Source organism: Callithrix jacchus, chromosome 2 (genome assembly GCF_049354715.1).
Source record: "Callithrix jacchus isolate 240 chromosome 2, calJac240_pri, whole genome shotgun sequence".
NCBI classification, from domain to species: Eukaryota; Metazoa; Chordata; class Mammalia; order Primates; family Cebidae; genus Callithrix; species Callithrix jacchus.
The window spans coordinates 132,310,674-132,331,069 of record NC_133503.1 but is presented as its reverse complement, the minus strand read 5'-3'; the positions used below and the strand labels follow the sequence as shown (position 1 = coordinate 132,331,069).

At 42.8% G+C, this 20,396-nt stretch overlaps 1 pseudogene; it reads right to left on the bottom strand.

Annotated features, from left to right (window-relative positions):
* Positions 1-8,588: 8,588 nt before the first annotated feature.
* LOC144581652 (small ribosomal subunit protein eS1-like) lies at positions 8,589-18,550 on the bottom strand (annotated as a pseudogene).
* Positions 18,551-20,396: the final 1,846 nt, after the last annotated feature.

Sequence of the window (20,396 nt, the reverse complement as noted above, 5' to 3'; positions counted from 1 at the left end):
CAGGCCTGTAATCCCAGCTACTCGGGAGGATGAGGCAGGGGAATCACTTGAACCTGGGAGGCAGAGGTTGCAGTGCTCAGAGGTGGAGCCACGTCATTCCAGCCTGGGTGACAAAGCAAGACTCCATTTCAAAAAAAACAAAAAACCTATATACATTCAAAGCATAATAGTAAAACAAACACCTGCAACACACCATCTGATTTAAAAACTAAAGCATTACCAAACCCAATTCTACCCCTCTGCTGCTGTTCCCATTAAGAAGGTAACCACGCTACTTGCAGTATAAACCAGTTCTCTGGGAAAAATCACTGATTTGCAGTTCTTGTCAATTTCTATCGTGTAAATACTCCCAATGTGACTGATGTCAAGCTACCAGCCTAAAGTAACTGAGTGCGGAGCTGGAAGAGATGTGTGGAGTTGGCCATGGGAAGCCTGTACAAACCTGTTCCAGCACCACTGTTGCTAAACTTCGTATTTATCATTCCAAGAAAAAAATACAGACACACACACACACACACAGTGATAGGCTAAACAATGAACCCCTGACCCTGAGATGTCTACATCCTGATCCCTGGAACCTGGGAGTGTTACAGTGAATGGCAAAGACTTCGCAGATGGGATTCAGTTAAGGCTCTTGAGATGGGGAGATTATCCTGGATTATCCAGGTGGGCCTGAAATACAATCACAAGTGTCCTAATGAATTGAGGCAGAGGGAGGATCGACTACAGAAGACAAGGCCATGTGACCACAAGGCAGACACTGGAGGGATATGGCCAAGGAATGCTGGCAGTCACAAGAAGCTGGAAGAAGGGAGGAACACATACTTCCCCAGGGCCTCTGGAAGAAGCACAGCGCTGCCAATGCCTTGATTTTTAGCCCAGTGAAACAGATTTCAGACTTCTGGCCTAGAGAACTGTGAGAGCATAATAATCTGTTCCTTTAAACCAACAAGTTTGTGGTAATTTGTTACAGCAGCCACAGGAAACTAATACACATACATACACACACACACACACACACACACACACACACACACGCAGAGAGAGACACAGTATTTTCTACAAATTACCAAAACATCTATAGTACTCACATGGCTAGATTTTATCTTTATACAATTGCTATATTCTTATATAGAGAGATTCCAGGACTTGAGTTTTTTTCACTCAGCATTGTTTCTAAGATTTATCTATTTTACTTCATGTAGCTGTAATTCCTTTATTGTCGCTGTTGGTTAATATATTCCATCATGTATTACTTATCCATTCTCAGTAGGATTTAGGTAGTTTCCTTTATCAGATGAAAGAAGACTGTTTTTTTTCCCCCTGAACTGAGATGATACCCAGGATGTTAGATTTCCTTTATTCTTTCACTCAAAGACTGGGTGAGGTAAGAATTATGGAAGATAACAAGTTGCACTGAATGTTATAAGATTACGTGATCCCAAATACTCCACGGAAGAGTACATGTGAGTCATCTCACAGATAAGGAGAGTAGGATAAGGTACATTAGGGTGCGATGTGGGCAGGGTCTCTCCTCAGCAGCCTGGAGATGAGCTCAACCACAGGAGAAAGAACCCCTGCTCCCTGCCACACCTACGCCCTCCACACAAGCAGTGCCCACAAGGCACGCAATCAGTGAGGGAGGAGTTGGGGCCACTCTGGTTGAGGAAGAGGGTGGAAGGCCAGCCTGAGACACAGTGACTCACCAATGTGAGAATGGCCCATTAGATGCAACTCAAGAATAAGATGGTTTCAAAAAGATGTCTGGCTTCTAGCTAGACAAAGGACCCTTGCTTTCCCTGAATATCCAGAAAGATAAAAGGCATACCTGAATCAGAATCAGCCATGGATGACTCAGCCTCAGGCGACAGGGGTGAGAGTTCATGAGATATTTTTTTCCTTCTGCTTTGGAAGGTTTTCCCGGGACAGTCTTGCTTGACTGGCAGGTGAATCAGCTTGCAAACCTGAGCGTCATCCTGGCTCTCACTCTTGAGCCTCCCATTTCTTTACCACTTACCATATAGGTGAACAAGGAAGGATCCTTAGTTGTCACTAAAATGATCACTTTCCTTGAGACTCAGAATTTATGGATGGTTTCAGGGGGACATGGAAGGTATGTCTCATTTTGCTCTAGAGCCCAAGCAAATGAAAACCCCAATGTTTCAAATTAACACTCTCATGTTTTACCTAGGAATTGCTGAGTCAAAGAGCAGGAACATCTCTGATTTTGGTATCCTCTCTTGGAGCACCATCAGAGCCCATGAATTTGTAAGTGCTTTATACAGCAGAACATGTCCTTACTCCACCAGAGGGAGGGCCGCCCACAAGAGTTGCCTTAAGTAAGGGAAGACATAACCAGGCAGGTAAGCCTGGCAGGTTTCATGTGGGCCACAGGGGGCACCTGAGACATCTCCTGAGCAAAGGCTTCCTTATGCCCATCCCATGGCACTGTCTCTGGGTCTGGGAAGCTGGTGGAACTGACCCCTCCCCATCAACCTTCCCACATATTTATAGGCACCTCTCAATTGTGGAACATCTGGTCCTCCAGCCTGGGAATGACTTACTTTTTATTTTTCCTTCATTTTTTTCCCCTACTATTTGCTCTTTGGCCACCTAATTTGTCATATGATTGACTCCAGAGACTGAGTGAAAATCCAGTGGATGATTTGTGAGCAAGAAACATAAAAGGGTAAGATAGCCCTGGCTAGTCACATTCTCTCTGGCCCTTATCATTTAGAGACAATCTTTTATTTTTCTTTCTTTCTTTTCTTTCTTTTTTTTTTTGAGATGGAGTCTTGGTCTGTTGCCCATGCTGCAGTATAGGGGCCCCGCCTCGGCTCACTGCAGCCTCCACCTCCCAGGTTCAAAAATTCTCCTGCCTCAGCCTCCCGAGTAGCTGGGATTACAGGCACACGCCATTGTTCCCAGCTAATTTACGTCTTTTTAGTAGAGATGGGGTTTCACCATGTTGGCCAGGCTGGTCTCAAACTTCTGACTTCAGGTGGTTCACCTGCCTCAGCCTCCCAAAGTGCTAGGATTACAGGCATGAGCCACTGCACCTGGCCTAGAGATAATTTTGAATGGTCTATATGCTACAGCTTCCTATTCATGAGTTCTTCAACAGCTTTTCTCTCCAGAGCCTGGTGAGGAATTCCACCTAGCTAGAGCATGTCAAGACTATATTCAGGTCTCTGATTTTCTTTTTTCTTTTTCAATTTTTTTATTTTCTTGAGATGGCATCTTGCTCTACTGCCCAGGCTGGAGTGCAGTGGCATAATCTTAGTTTACTGCAACCTCTGCCTCCCTGGTTCAAGAAATTTTCCTACCTCTGCCTCCTGGGTAGTTGGGATTATAGGTGCCTACCACCATGCCCAGCTAATTTTTGTATTTTTAGTAGAGATGAGGTTTTTCCATGTTGGCCAGGCTGGTCTTGAACTTCTGACCTCAAGTGGTCCACCCACCTCAGCCTCCCAAAGTGCTGGGATTACAGGCATGAGCCACCAAACCTGGCCAGGTATCCTGATTTTCTATCAAAAGTTCTCTTTCTTTTACCCCATATCTAATTTTTTGGAGTTGAAATTAAAGACATACTTGTCATCAGTGGATCAGTAGGGCATGTCATGAATGGGCAGATGATAACTCTGAAGGTCTTTGCCAACAGCTGTCTCCAGTCTTTATTTCCATAATCATAGGCTGAGACAATACATTCACTTGCAAGGCAATGTCTAATGCCTTCAGTAGCAACAGTAATATTGGGTATGTCGCCAAAAGCTCCCAAGATTTCTAGATCTATTCAAAATCAATGGCTCTCTTTGCAAAGCAGAAAGGCAAACATCCAAGATCAATAGAGAAGAGTGATAGATAGGGAAATAGGACTCAGTAGCACAAAGGATAAAGAAATAACAAAGCCAGAGGTTATGGAGTGATTGCTTTCTAATTTGTCTTTATAAAAAGAAAAAAGAATCAAATGAGAAACTGGCAAGAAGTTGCAGAGTGAAAATGTCAGAAACGTTTTATATTTTAGGGCTTTGCCACATATTGTCTTGCACAATGTTAAAGAAGTGAAGTTGAAATTGAGAATATTTTCACAAGTCTGAGCCAGCCAGGAAGCCAGGGGAAAATACGCATAAATTTGGGGAAATTACAGGCCTGCTATTTGACATTAGTTGGAGAAAAACATCAAACCTCGGAACTTATTCTGAGAACTGGAACAACAGATGTACTTTAAGAAGCCCCGTGCCAGGTCCAGAGGAGGGGAGATCCCCCTAGGACTTAGAAACACTATTGGTGAAAGGCCTTTAAGAAGAAGCCCTGAATGAAGGGAAATGGATAAAGGGGGCTCAGATTTCCTTTTTTCTTTCTTTCTTTCTTTTTTTGTTTTTTTTTTTTGAAGACAGGGTCTTGCACTGTCGCCCAGGCTACAGTGCAGTGGTGAGATCTCGGCTCACTGCAGCCTTTACAGCCTGGGTTCAAGCGATCCTCCTGCTTCAACCTCCCAAGTAGTTGGGGCTACAGGTGCACACCACCATGCCTGGCTAATTTTGTTCATTTTTTGTAGAGACGGGGTCTCATCATGTTTGCCCAGGCTGGTCTCGAACACCTGGACTCGAGAGATTCTCCTGCCTCAGCCTTCCAAAGTGCTGGGATTGCAGAAGTAAGCCACTGTGCTGGGCCAGGGGCTCACATTTCTACTAAACCATCTTCTGAATGTGCAGAGAACAAGGTCATGAAGAACCTGACCCTAAGGACTGGGGCCAGGGAAGAACACATAAGCAAGGTTGGAGAGTCAGGTCTTTCCCTTAAGCATGGGCCCAGCACCACATTTAAATTAAAAATAAACAAAGTTGCCATTTTGAAAAAGAAAAATGATCAGGGCATAAGCCTTAACAGATAATATATAAAGCATATTATCAAAACATAAGAAAGGCTGTGTGGTATTGATATATTAATACAAATAGTCTTAGAGTACAATGAAACAGCCTAAACATTCTTTGCCCTGTTGCTCAGGCTGCCTTGAAGTGATCCTCCTGCCTCAGTCTCCCAAAGTGCTAAATATAAAACAGAAATTCAGTATAGAGTCAGTTGGCATTTCAAATCAGTAGGGAAAAAAATTCTCATTTTAAAAATTATACTGAGACAACTGTATAACCATCTGAACAAAAATAAATTCTAGATAGTTGAAATATTATTATTTTGAAAAAGAAAAGTGATCAGAGCATAAGCCTTACCATATAATAAAACATATTATTAAAATATAATAAGAAAAACTGTGTGATATTGATATATTAATACAAATAGTCATAGAGTACAATGAAACAGCCTAAACATTCTTTACTCTGTTGCCCAGGCTACTAGAAGAAATAAAGGACACTTTTATTTTTTTGTAATCTAGGAGTATAGAGATACAAGGCTCAGAACTATAAAAGAGAAGACTGACAAACTTGATTACATGAAAAGAAAAAAATTTCTGCATTGGAAACCCTCTGCCTAGGCAGAAAGAGAAGAAAAATGACACACTGGAAAAAAATGTGCAATTTGAATTAGAAGTAAAGGGGAAAATCCTTTAATGTATAAAGAGCTCCTGCAAGTCATTAAGAAAAAGACCAAGGCCCAGCACGGTGGCTCAAGCCTGTAATCCCAGCACTTTGAGAGGCCGAGGCGGGTGGATCACGAGGTCAAGAGATCGAGACCATCCTGGTCAACATGGTGAAACCCCGTCTCTAATAAAAATACAAAAAATTAGCTGGGCATGGTGGCGCATGCCTGTAATCCCAGATACTCAGGAGGCTGAGGCAGGAGAATTGCCTGAACCCAGGAGGCGGAGGTTGCGGTGAGCCGAGATCGCGCCATTGCACTCCAGCCTGGGTAACAAGAGCGAAACTCTGCCTCAAAAAAAAAAAAAAAAAAAAGAAAGAAAAAAGAAAAAGACCAATAACTCATGATCATCCTTACACAAAATATAAGAAATATAAATTGAAATTATAATAAAATACTATCTTCACTTGTTAAACTGGCACAGATAAAAAATCAGATAGGGGCTCCAGTGACACGTACTGTCTTATTGTTGGTAGAAGTGTAAATATATCCAACTTTCTGGAAGGCAGTTTGGAAAACACCTATCCAAATTCTAATTGCACCATCACTTAGGTCCAGAAATTTCGCTCTTAGGAATGTAAAGTACAGATATTCTTGTACACATGTGAAATAAACTATGTATAAGGGTGTTCTTTATCCCACTGTTTGTTAATAGGAAAGACTGAACACCTAACTGTCTGTGAATGGAGGGCTGGTTAAATGCATTTTATTACAGGCTGGGTGGCCCACACCTGTAAGCCCAGTCCTTTGGGAGGCCAAGCCAGAAAGATGGCTTCAGACCAGCCTGGGCAACTGAGCAAAGAATGTTCAGAATCCTAGGCCTGGGTTTGATCCAGCTCTGCCACTCACTAGCATGTTATCCTGAATGATTACTTAATTTCTCTGAACCTCTTATTCCTCATCTGTAAAATGGGAATAACAAGAGACCCTACTGCATATGAGCACTGGGAGTATTAAGTGACATAATCCATGTGACGGTCTTAGTGCTCTTCAGGAAATACTGGTTTTCTTTCTTTTCCGCCTCTTTATTAAAGGAATCACTAGTGAATATAATCAAATTATAAATTGAAACTAAATATAATCAAATTATAAACTATAAAGTAAATATAATCAAATCATGACTGGGGGCCAGGCACAGTGGCTCATTCCTGTAATCCCAGTACTTTGGGAGGCCAAGGCAAGCAGATCACTTGAGGCCAGGAGTTTGAGAGCAATCTGGCAACATGGTGAAACCTGTTTCTACCAAAAAATACAAAAATTAGCTAGCATGGTATTACACGCCTGTAGTCCCAGGTACTCAGGAGGCTGAGGCAGGAGAATTGCTTGAATCCAGGAGGCAGACATAACAGTGAGCTGAGATCACACCACTGCACTCCAGCCTGAGCAAAAGAGTAAGACTTTGTCTGTCTGTCTCTCTCTCTCTATATATACATATATATATCTTAAATATATCTTAAAATAACCATTTTCATATATATATGAAAATTTGATTATATATACATATATACTATTTATAAATATATATTATATATATTTATAAATGTTTTATATATAATATATATTATAATTATATATATAAATATAAATATATATAAAAATATAAATATATAAATATATAAAAATATATTTATATATATTTATATAATATATTAAAAAATTATATATATTTTATATATTTATATAATATATTATATATATTTTATATATTTATATAATATATTATATATATTTTATATATTTATATAATATATTATATATATTTTATATATTTATATAATATATTATATATTTTATATATTATATAATATATTATATATATTTTATATATTTATATAATATATATATATGAAAATGGCTATTTTACGATATACTCTTTTATTTATTTATTTTTTGAGGCAGGATCCCACCCTCTCGCCCAGGATGGAGGGAGGGGATGTGGTCACTGCTTGCTGCAGCTTCGCTTCCCAGGTTAAAGTGATCCTCTCGCTTTAGCCCCTTGAGTAGGTAGGACCATAGATGCATGCCACCACGCCCAGCTAAATTTTTTATTTTTCATAAAGATGGGGTTTGCCATGTTGGCCAGGCTGGTCTTGAATTCCTGGGCTCAAGTGATCCTCCCACCTTGTCCTTCCAGAATGCTAGGATTAGAGGCACGAGCTACCATGCACAGCCCAAAATAAATTTTTAAAAAACCAACCCTGGATCTTAATAATAGGAAAATATGACAGGGAAAAGAACACAAATGGAATAAAAATTTTTAAACATGAGATAAATATTGTAACATCATTAAAAATTAAAATTCAAAATTACCTAAGAAAGACATACTTATTAAGATATCAAAACCAGATCATGTATAATAGTGTTACTGGGAGTGGATGAGGCCAGCATTCTTACACATTGTTCCCTTCTACCAGTTTCCCTCTTCCCTGGTCTTATTCCCCTGGTTCCTCACTCTTGCTCCTTGGCATCACTCCCAAGTAAACTACCTGATATGACCTTTGTCTCAGAATCTGCCTGCAAGAGAACCAAGCTATGAGAGTTGGTAACAGTGGTTTTAAAAATCAGACTCTCAGGATGGGATTTGGGAGTGCAGTGCTGATAATCTGGGCATGCAGTAACATCACAATCACCGAGACTGTCACCTGCACAGGTACAGGTATAGGGTGACACATTGGGTTATGTGACAACTTTGATACTTGAATGAAATTGGGGCAATAAAATCCAAAGATTTGGGAACTGGTCAGATTTTATTAACTCTTTGGAAGTCTTGACAAATGATTCAGGTTAGCTAAGTATCAACTGAGGTATGCTGTGAAAACCAGAGGCCTCTAGCCACTGTAGGGTGGAATGTGGTTAAAATCGGTCCCAGGATCTGACTGTAAGGGTGACAGAGCTGCAAAGGACAGTTAACTCAGGGTTTCAACAGACCTTTTTTTTTTTTTTTTTTTTTAACAAATAGGACTTTTTGTTTGTCACGATTATAAGTCTGAACTTTAAACAGATTCTTGGACGAGTGGTTCATATCCATCAGCTCGTTCAACTTCATCCCCTGTCTCATCTGCAATGGCTTTTCCAGAACTACTGCCTTCACCATGAAGCTCCATGAGTTTTCCCAATTCAAACTCGGGCTTCTTCAGCATTTTTACTTTTCTAACGAAGACAACATGGAGAGGATAAATAGATGAGCAAGCCTTTTCTGTCTTTTCAATGCTGTCTGGAATCCATTTACTGACCACTTCTTTCAAGTCATTTGTCTGCACCTCTCAGTCATGATTTCCATCATCTTCTTTCGGATTTGGCAGACCTGTTGGTGCTGAGCAGAAGAGGTCTTTTGTATCTGATTGTTGTGTCTTTTAGTGAAACCAACACAGAACAGACAAAGCAAGTAACCATGGGTAGTCTTGACATTGACATGAGCTTCACTGTCTGCCATTTTTTGACCATGGAGCACATTTTGTCATGGATAAGATCCAGGCCATGGAAGTTGGTCAGGCAGTTTTTGCCCAAACATCTTTAGTAATCAGCTTAAATTTTCTAAATCCAAATTCATTGTTCTGCACATCAGCAAGACTCACTTCAAACACATGACCCTTGAGGTGATCAGATGCTGTTTTGGTCCCTTGGGTCCTGGTGATTAGTGTCTTTCCAGTATTTCTTCTACTGAACACAGCAGGTGCATTCACCTGATACCAATCCTTCTTAGAAAATGGATCAATCACTTTCTTCTGGGCTCCCTTTTGGCTGCCTTTGCAAGGTGCTTATTCTTGCCAACCACCGTGATGCTGCTCACAGAGCCAAAAGGGTGGAAATGCCAACAAGTCTTTTGTGGTAAAAGTTAGGTCTCTGACAGAAAAAGAAAGACTCTGAGATTTGATTTAGGCATATTTGGATGCACAAACCTGAGACGCAAACTCTCACGCTTCTCTGAATTCTCTCCTCTTGCAGACAAGAGCAGATGCCCTTGCCTGGGAACACTGCCGAAGCCTCACCTGATTTGTACTCTTCAAGCTGACCCTGCCTCCTTTTATTGTCTTCAGACCAATAATGAAGATTATGTCTCAGCACAGTCTGAACCGAGAAACACAGAGAAACACAGCTCCCCGCTCCAACAGTAAATATCTTAACATACCAGAGACATTGCCGGGCTTGCTTAACGTGTCCCAGTAGCCACCAAGGATCACATGGGAGTGTGAATCTTAAAGGAGTAAGATTGTGTGTGTATGGGGGGTGGCAGGTGTGTATTGGTGGCAAGAGAAGAATACAAATAAGACAGGATGGAGGGCAATTTATTGATATAGGAGCCCTCGCTCTCATGACTTGAAGTTTAACATCAGGGAAAGGACACTTAGAGTCTGTCCTAGTAGACAGCTAGAATAGCTCCTAAAAGTTTCTGCTAACAATGGCCCTGAAGGAATAAGGTGAAAATGCTGAAATTCCCTCAGCGTAGTATTCATGAAGGGTTCATAAAGCTCAGATATGTGGGAACGTTAGAGTAGAATTATGTAAAAACATAGGAGCCACCAATGTACTCTATTCCTCAGGAAGGCGGAAAGAATATTCCCTTTGGTAGGGTCACAAGGGTACAAGTGAGGGGGGCACTGACATCTCTGAGAAGTCTGATGATGGCCGGCTTTGATAGAAACCAGGGTTGATAGCAGGAGATGCTGTCATGGAAATAGGCTCCCTGTGGGACTCATACAAATATACTTGAAAATATAATTAGGAACAAGTGACAGTTAAAGCCCCTGCTCATAAGACATGGAGAAAACAGGAGAGACTCCTGGAGAATTATCTTTCAACACTTGCCTGAAAAACCAAAACCAAGCAAATAAAAAACACTTTCGTGATAAACCTATTTTTGTTTTAAACACTCCCCAGAGATCTTTCTGTAGATCGTTTATGGGGATGAAGATGTGACTCTACAGGTTATAAGTCATTACAAAGTTGGGGTTGCTAGCACAGGAGTTTATCTTCTCTACGGAGTGAGCCTAGTGCCAGCGAGGACCAGGATGATGTGATATTTGCAAGATTCCTTGCATCCAACACCTTTGCCATGTCACACTATAGATGCTCTCACTAAAGTGATGGTCAGTTTCTCTACTCTTCAAATCTAGGCTTTGGGTGTTAACAACATGCCAATAGGATGTTAACAACAGCTCCCAAACAGAGGATCACAAAGCGCTTGCATGATCCCACTTCCTCTTCTGTTCCTCTAGCATGCCATGAGAACATGCCTAGGCCAGTCTGCTGAAGGAGCTGAGCCGAGTCATCCCGGTCACCCTGCTGACAGCCAGCTGACTCTTAGCAGTGAGAGGTACCCCCACAAAGCTGCCCCGCTGACCACCCCAGACACACGAGCAAAAGAAATGTTTACCAAGACATGTCACTGAGGCTTTGTGGTATTTTATTATGTAGGATTATTAAGGAAAGAGCTGTCTGATAGATACCATGAGGCAGATATGTAAGAATGAAAATGACTTTGAACAGGAAGAAGACATGATTGCGATCAGGAGTGTTGACCTTCTCTTTTCTGCGGTTGCACAATTGGAACCTGGAGAGAAGGAAGAATACCAGTGGTGGAGCTGAACAATAAGAACACCACCACCTTATAACCAGGAAGGTAATGGTCTCCTCTAACAAATCCCGCTCCTAACACATGCACATGAAGTGCCCAGCTGGGCAGGGAGGGCTTTGCTGCTATGTGTAGCTGCCTTCTTGGCCTCCTGCCCTCACCAGCTCCCTGTTCCCCATCTTCCTTCCTATGCAATCTCAATTCAACAAATATTTACTGAAGCCCCATGCTGCCTGCTGTCCTACTGAAATGGGAGAAAACCTGTTTCAAGAGAAGTTCTGGTACGGTTCCTGTCCCCGGCACCAGCTCTTGCTGAAGAGACATTTACACACACGTAGGGAGGGCACTGAACTTGGAGTCTGGTGATCCAGATTCTTGTCCCAGCTTGGCCACTCACAAGCCTTGGGCCCACAAAGAAATTCTATCTTCTGCCTATACCTGTCTTCTCCTTTGTAAAACGAAGATAATCATCCCTGGCTCACACATGTGGGAGGGGATGATTTATGAGGATGAAAAAACACCACAGGAGTCAGGAAGGACTCCCAAGGGACAGGGGTGGGTGACACCAAAAGCAGGCACTAAAATGGCCAGAGGACATTTAACTCCTGGCTCTTCAAGGGGGAGACAGTGTGGATGCTCACCCAGGGTGTGGAATCACAGAGCTAGAGGGAGCCTAAAATAAGCTTTACTCCACAGGGGAGAGGGAGACCCAGGTCTGATGGGGCCTAGCTGCTCCTGCTAGAATTAGACTGTCATGGACGTGGTAACTGACCCAGCCTGAGGGATGTTTCCTTTGCAGCTCTTGGAAGCTTCCACAAGTAGCACAGCTCATTCCCTGCCACCCACCAACTCCAACCACAGAGTTAGCTCAAGGTAGAATGCCAGAGGGACACAAGTATGGCCCTTCGCCTCAGCTGTTCCTACCTGGGGTGTAACTGCAGGAGCCTGAGGCTTCCTGGGATTTTGGTTGCCTCCCAGAGCTCAAAAGCAGTTACCCATGGAGCCAACTGCCAGCTTTATCTAGAGCCATGCTAGGCAGGGAGAACTTCACTTGAGGGTGGGCATTCTGGGGCCACAGGCTCCTCCAAGCCTGGATGAGACCCCTCAGGTTGGCCCTGAGTTGATGAAATCCCCTTGCTTCCTTCCCTCTTCATGGTGGAAAATGTACACTGTCCCCTCGGATTTGCTACTTTTGGCCACATGAGCAGTGCTTCATCAGGTTTTTCCCGACCCAGAAACTCCATACCCTGTGGGTGTCTTGTGGCAAGGTGCCCGGCCCCTCTCCAGGATGCTCTGCTGAGATTCCACACTCGACAAACAGCTTCCAGGAATTAATTCAGCCTCAGCACCCCACTTCCCATCTGGAAAGGAGATCCCCTCCTTGGAGGCATAGTTTGCTGACGCCCTAAATGATGCAATTATTCCTAGGAAGGGTTTGGAGAGGCAGCATTTGACAAGGGGTGGAGCTTAGAAACCCAGGCGGGGCAGAAAACTCTAAGGCCCAACAGAACTGTTCAGACGTGTGACTGAAGTCACACTGTAGCAGAGCAGATCGTGACCCCTCCCCAGGCCCTGGTGGACACAGAAAGGATTGGGGAAGGCCACATTTCCTGTAAATACCATTTGTATGGACAGGAGCTAGAGACAACAGACATCTGGTAGTCACAGTTACAGGGACTCAGTCCTAGGTTTTTATCCACTCAGACTGGGGACCGAGAAGAGGGTACCCTTTCCCCCTCTAGCACAAAGATGCCTTCAGGCTCACAGCAGCCCCCCCGAGACCTGACCTTGGTGCAGGCCTCTCCACTGGCAGTACCAGACCCTTCTCCAGCTCTGCAGGGTGCTTTCTCACAGTTTCTTAACAGAGACTCGGCAGCTAAGTAGACACTTGTTTGGAAATCCTCATTGCAGCTCCTCTTGGGTCCCACTGAGAGCCCTTTGGCAAAGCTCAAGAGCCTGCCCACACCATCAGTGTTGAGCCAGGTCTCGCCCTGTGTATAAACAGGAAATCTTTAAGTTCTAACATGCACCTTCTTCAAGCAATAAAGGCTCTTAACAAGCTCTGCAGTAAAAGACATTGACCCAGAAAAGCAAACTTCCACAGAGGGGAGGCTGCATTAATGGAGTCGACCAGTCATTAGTGCCAACCCCATGACTTTAATGATTTGCACAGATGACCTGGACGGGAAAAGTAAAAGCAGGCCTTGCAAAGAGTTGCAGAGTGTGGAAATTCGGGAAGTGTAGCCCACAAGTAGGACATGCCAAGCAATTATTAAGAGGGGAACAAAAGCAAAAAGAAAGAATCACAGGAAAACTCTAGAAGAGCTGAAAGAAACTAAGTTTTGAAAGAAAAAGTGAGTGAAAGAAAAAAAAAAACAAATAACAAAAGAAAAATGTGTTCATATGTCACAGGGGAGAATGACCTTCCTGCAGATCGGAAGCCAATGGGGTTATTATAAGTAGGTGATTTCCCAGGGCCGGCACCCAGTACACAGCTGCAGGGCAAAGGTAAACAGGATGCTGGGGGACTGGAGGATGATACTATTTCATAGGAAGCGCTGTTATTCCTATGTCATATTTACATTCAAATCTCATTTAGGGTCACTGCCTTATTTTCTTGAAAAAAAAAAAAAGGCAAGTTTTCAGCCTCTTCCCATGAAAGGAATCATCAAATGCCCACCCACTTTCAAAAGTCACATCTGTCACATTTGAAAAGTAATCACAAAAAAAAAGAGAAAAATTAATGCCCATATAGAAAAAATACCTTTCTGATTTTGACATAGGGAGTTCCATTCTCTCTAATGCCAGATTTTCTATATGATAATAAATTAGAGACCTCAGGAAGAATATTCACTTTTTAAGGTCACAATAAAAATAGCTACAATCAAAGCAGTGGTTACTCTTATTTGTCCATATATTTTAGAGAGAGGGTGCTAATTCCAAAATAATAACACAGGGAAGAATTTATACAACATTTACCATAAACAATATTCTCTTTTCTTTCCACCCCCACAACCCTGACTCAAGACTATTCTCCATGATTTATGTACATTAACTGTTTTAATCCCAACACTAATTGCATAAGGCGGCTATTATCATTTCCTCTTTACAGATGAGGAAAACACAGCAGAGAGAGGTTGAGCAACCTGCTCAAGATACACAACTAGTAAGTGGTGAGGCTCAGATTTGAACCCAGCTAATCTGGTGCCACCGTCTGAGCTTTTCAACAGTAAACTATGCTGTTAGCAAGAACACCCCAAACCACACAGAAGAAATTATGTCTAAAACTAGAGTATTGAATTTAAATGAATATTTGTGTTAAGTATTGGGTCACAAGCTAGGCTATAGACATGGGGTCCAACTTAAAGTTACTTTCATAGGGTCCCAAATATTTTATCATAAAGCCAAAAGAGTCAATCATTCCAAGTTTCATTTTTTCTAAAGTTGTCTTCCTTCTAGAGGTGAGAGGGATCCCCAGTATATACTTCCTTCTTCGAACAAGAGAGTCACTGCTATGTGTCTTTTTTTTTTTTTTTTTTTTTTTTTTTTGAGACAGGGTCTTGCTCTGTCACCCTGGCTGGAGTATAGTTGTGTGAACATGGCTCACTGCCACTTTGACCTACTGGGCTCAAGGGATCCTCCTGCCCCAGCCTCCTATAAAGCTGGGACCACAGATGTGTTGCCTCCATGCCTGGCTAGTTTTTGGCTTTGTTTTTTGTAGAAACAGCATCTCCCTACATTGCCCAGGCTGGTCTCAAACTCTTAGGCTCAAGCAGTCCTCCCATCTTGGCTTCCCAAAGTGCTGAGATTACAGGTATAAGCCACCGCACCTGAGTAATGTTTCACTTTGAAATCAGTTGTTTCTGCAAGAACTTTAAAGCCGTCATCATTATAAAAGACTAAATTGGAGTTTGGGGCAGAAAAAAACCCTAAATTATAAAATTATAATCCTGAGTAATAAGTTAAATCCTTCCAATCCTCCCCTTCTTACTTTGGTTTTGAAATATTTATTTCATTTGTATCAAAGAGCACTCTCCAGACCAAAGGCTGTCGCTGCCAGTGGGATGGGCATATTCCCAACCCTGACTCTTAGGACTCCTTAGCGCCTTCCGTCTCTGGGAGACCCCATCCCATTCCAGGGCCCATCTGGAAACACATGTCTCAAGTCAGCCAGTTTTAAAATTGGTTTAGTGTGACCGTTTTTACCCCATAACTTTAAACCCTGCAATGAGACGGAAAACAGTATGTTTGTATGATTTCTACCACATTAGAAACAAACTTTGATGACCACCTGGCCAACAGAGTTAAGAAAAGCAGAATTTATAGTTTTGAAAACATTAAGATGCTTAAGAATCAGAAATCTAGGCCAGCGCAGTGGTTTATGCCTATAATCCCAGCACTTGGGAGGCCGAGGCAGGCAGATCACCTGAGGTTAGGAGTTTGAGACCAGCCTGGCCATTGAGAAACCCCATCTCTAATCAAAATACAAAAATTCACTGGGTGTGGTGGCTCATGCCCGTAGAGCATGAGCTGAGGCTGAGGCACGAGAATCACTTGAACCTGGGAGGTGAGGGTTGCAGTAAGCTGAGATTGTGCCACTGCACTCCAGCCTGGGTGACAGAGCAAGACTCTGTCTCAAAAAAAAAAGAAAAGAAAAAAGATATTTAAGAGTAAGAAATCTTATTTTATGCATTAAATAATCACTGGTCACAAAATAAAATTCAGAGTAATTATTTCCCTAAGTCCTATAACTATAACCTAAGTTCTCTAGATGATAGTTTTGACATGTGTGGATGACTTTATCAGTTCTGTAGATCGCTCAAACATCTGAAAAGCAGTTTTAACGGAATGTGATTATGTGTTAAAAAGCAGTGTTTAATTTCTCCAGAAATTTTGTCCTAATGCTCTTAGTCTCAGGCCCTCTCGGCAACACTCTTTCCAATCCTTTAGTGGAAAGGAATTCTATTGGTGGTTACTTTCAGCTTTTTAAAACTATACAGATACTAATAAAGATTTGCTGCTTGCTTATTTAAATGACATAATTAAGCCATTTTAAAGTATCTTTGTGGACCAGGCACCAGGTTTTTGTTTTTTTTTTTCCCCTCCATACACTTAGAGGAAAGAGGAACGGCTAATTCCAAGGAAACAACATGGTGAGCAGTTTTATTTCTTATTTTTTTATTTTTTTGAGACGGAGTTTTGCTCTTGTTGGCCAGGCTGGAGTGCAATGGCACGATCTCGGCTCACTACAGCCTCCACCTCCCGAGTTCAAGCAATTCTCCTGCCTCAGCCTCCTGAGTAGCTGGAATTACAGACATGTGCCACCATGCCCAGCTAATTTTGTATTTTTAGTATAGATGGGGTTTCACTATGTTGGCCAGGCTGGTCTCAAAATCCTGACCTCAGGTGATCCACTCACCTCGCCTCCTGGGTTCAGGCAATTCTCCTGCCTCAGCCTCCTGAGTAGCTGGGATTACAGGCATGCACCACCAAGCCCAGCTAATTTTTTTGTATTTTTATTAGAGATGGGGTTTCACCATGTTGACCAGGATGGTCTCGATCTCTTGACCTCGTGATCCACCCGCTTCGGCCTCCCAAAGTGCTGGGATTACAGGCTTGAGCCACCACGCCCGGCCTGTGAGCAGTTTTATAATGCACATTTGCAAACAGCATTTTTCTGAATGAACTAAAGGAACTTTATTCTTCAGTACAATGGAGCAGATAGGTAAATCACTGTAGCAAATCAATTTCTAAATGATTTCTTAAAAATAAAATTTTAGGCCGGGTACCGTGGCTCATTCCTGTAATCCCATCACTTTGGTAGGCCAAGGTGGGTGAATCACCTGAGGTCAGGAGTTTGAGATCAGTCTGGCTAAGTACACCATTGGCCCGGTGTGGTGGCTCACGTCTGTAATCCCAGCACTCTGAGAGGCCGAGGTGAGTGGATCACCTGAGGTCAGGATTTTGAGACCAGCCTGGCCAACATAGTGAAACCCCATCTATACTAAAAATACAAAATTAGCTGGGCATGGTGGCACATGTCTGTAATTCCAGCTACTCAGGAGGCTGAGGCAGGAGAATTGCTTGAACCCGGGAGGTGGAGGCTGTAGTGAGCTGAGATCGTTCCATTGCACTCTAGTCTGGATAAAAAGAGTGGAATTCCACCTCAAAAAAATAACAATAAGAAGGAAAATACATTTCTAGCCCAAGTTGGCTCATGCCTGTAATTCCAACACTGGGAGGTCAAGGTGGGAGGACTGCTTGAGCTCAAGAACTCAAGGCTGCTGTGAATTGTGGTCATGCCACATCACTCTACCCTGGGGAGACAGAGTGAGACACTAGTTAAAAAAAAAGTTTTAGTCAATTTATGTTTATATATTAATTGTAGAAAATGTTAAAATATAGGAAAACATTAAAATCACTTACGACCTCACCTCCTAGAAAAGAATTAACATTTTGTTTCACTCTTGTCATATACATACATGAATTTTAAAATCTGTTTTATACCCCTGATTACTGCTCAGGTTTGTCCCTTTCTCTGACAATCAAGGCTTGGTACGTGGCTCAGGGTGCTCACCCCAGTTGCCATCTTCTCTCCGGATAAGCTAATTCCTGACAGGATGCTCAGGCTCTCATTCAAACTTCTGGTAGACAACCCCCAGCAGTTTCAGAAAAGCCCAGGCATTTCTGAACTTTATTTTGTATGTATGTATGTATGTATGTATGTATGTATGTATGTATGTATTTCGAGACAGAGTCTCACTGTGTCACCCAGGCTGGAGTGCAGCAGCATGGTCTCAGCTCACTGCAACTTCCACCTCCCAGGTTCAAGTAATTCTCGTGACTCAGGCTTTCAAGTAAGCCTGAGTAGTTGGGATTATAGGCATGCGCAATCACACCTAGCTAATTTTTTGTATTTTTATTAGAGATGCGTTTCACCATGTTGGCCAGGCTAGTCTCAAACTCCTGACCACAGATGATCTGCCTGCCTCAGCCTCCCAAAGTGCTCGGATTACAGGAATGAGCCACCATGCCTGGATGTGAATGTCAGCTTGGACTCAATCTGGGCTATCCTCCCATGCCCTGGTCCTCAATATTCTTTGTGAAGAAGAATAACAGAAACACGGCAGCTGCATTCTGATACTGGAAGGATGATCACGGAGCAGAAAGGACACAGAGCTTCTCTGTAGCTCTAGTAGACAAAATAGGGACTAGTGGAAAGTAGAACAGCTTATTTCCAAAGCAGGGAGCTCTCTACCCTTGGCAGTATTCATTTGTGGGGATGGCTGTGGGATGGAGCGTGGAAAGCAGGCAGTCAGTGACTGTGTCCTTGTCAGAAGGTTCTGTGACCATATGTATTTCCAGGGTTGACTTTATCTCCATCACATGATTTATGAGTGGCCTGAACATTCTTTTTTCTTTGAGTAGAGTCTTGCTCTGTTGCCCAGGCTGCAGTGCAATGGCACAATTTTGGCCCACTGCAACCTCTGCCTCCCAGGTTCAGGTGATTCTCCTGCTGTAGCCTCCCAAGTAGCTAGGACTATAGGCAAGCACCATCTCGCCCAACTAATTTTTGTATTTCTAGTAGAGATGGAGGTTCACCATGTTGGCCAGGCTGGTCTCAAACTCCTGACCTCAGGTGATCCACCCACCTCGGCCTCTTAGAGTGCTGGGTTTACAGACATGAGCCACCATGCTCAGCCAATGGTGCACTGAACATGCTACCTATACATCAACAGTCTTGATCATGGCTATAGCCACGGGGCCCACTACAGGACCTGGCACATTGGAGTGCTCAGGAAATGTTTGTTGCAATGAATGAGTGAATGAATTAACCTGGCTGCAATGGCTGCTCCTTTGCTCTCCACTTCTGAGACTATGGACCAGCAGATATGCTGGACTTTGTCCAGGGCTTGGTGGGAAGTGCTGAGAACTGCTGGCTTCTTATTTCACAGAATTTATCCACTTTCTGTTGTTTCTTGGGAGGGCCCTTGGTCTGAGCTTTCACACAATGGTATGTAGAATGAACTGGGAGACAGCCAATTTAGGCTTTTTCATCTACCAAACAAACCAAATCCCTAACATTTGATTTGATGGATGGAATCCCCAGTGGATGATTTCACTCAGTCCTTTAAACAATGGAATGAAACCACTGGACTCCTGCAGGCTTTCTCTCCTGGAGAGTGAGGGAGGAGTGGAGGTCTGGAATGGGGAGATGAGTGCTAAAGGATGGAAAAGATGCAAGATTACTTTAAATTGGAAAATACCCTTTTCAGGGAACACGTGCTACATACAACCCTAACTTACAATACAGATGTCTAAAATACAGTGTTGCTATATTTTTGTGGCAAAAGGAAATGACTTAAAAAAAATAAACAAATAAAAAGTTGACCAGGCGCAGTGGCTCGTGCCTATAATCTAGCACTTTGAGAGGCCAAGGTGGGTGGAACATCTGAGGTTAGAAGTTTGAGACCAGCCTGACTAACCCCATCTCTAATACAAATACAAAAATTAGCCGGGTGTGGTGGCACATGCCTATAGTCCCACCTACTCGGGAGGCTGAGGCAGGAGAATCACTTGAACCTGGGAAGTGGAGGTTGCAGTGAGCTGAGATTACATCACTGCACTCCAGCCTGGGTGACAGAGCGAGACTCTTTATCAAAAAAAAAGGAAAAAGAAAAAAAAAACTCAGCTGGGTGCAGTGGCTCACGCCTGTAATGCCAGCACTTTGGGAGCCTGAAGTGGATCACTTGGGGTCAGGAGTTTGAGACCAGACTGGCCAACATGGCGAAACTCTATCTCTACCAAAAATATAAAAAATTAGGCAAGGGTGGTGGGAGGCTCCAGTAATCCCAGATACTCTGGATGCTGAAGCAGGAGACTTGCCTAAACCCATGAGGCAGAGGTTGCAGTGAGCTGAGATCATGCCATTGTACCCCAGTCTGGGCAACAGAGTGATATTCCATCTCAAAAACAAAAACAAAACTCTACAAAATGGCATTTTAGGACTTTATAATATTAATATTTTGGCTGCTTTAATGAATATGAGTAGCCGTTCCATAAGCAGAGACTATCTTACATAGAGTAGATTTGAAGCCATTGCTTTAGAAGATTCTATGCCTGAACTGATTGTACACCTGAGGACTGAAGCTGAAACCACCAGCTATAAGTGAATGCTTTTTGCTTTGTCACGTGCAGGTGGACTATGCCAGGGAATCTCCCCAGAGCT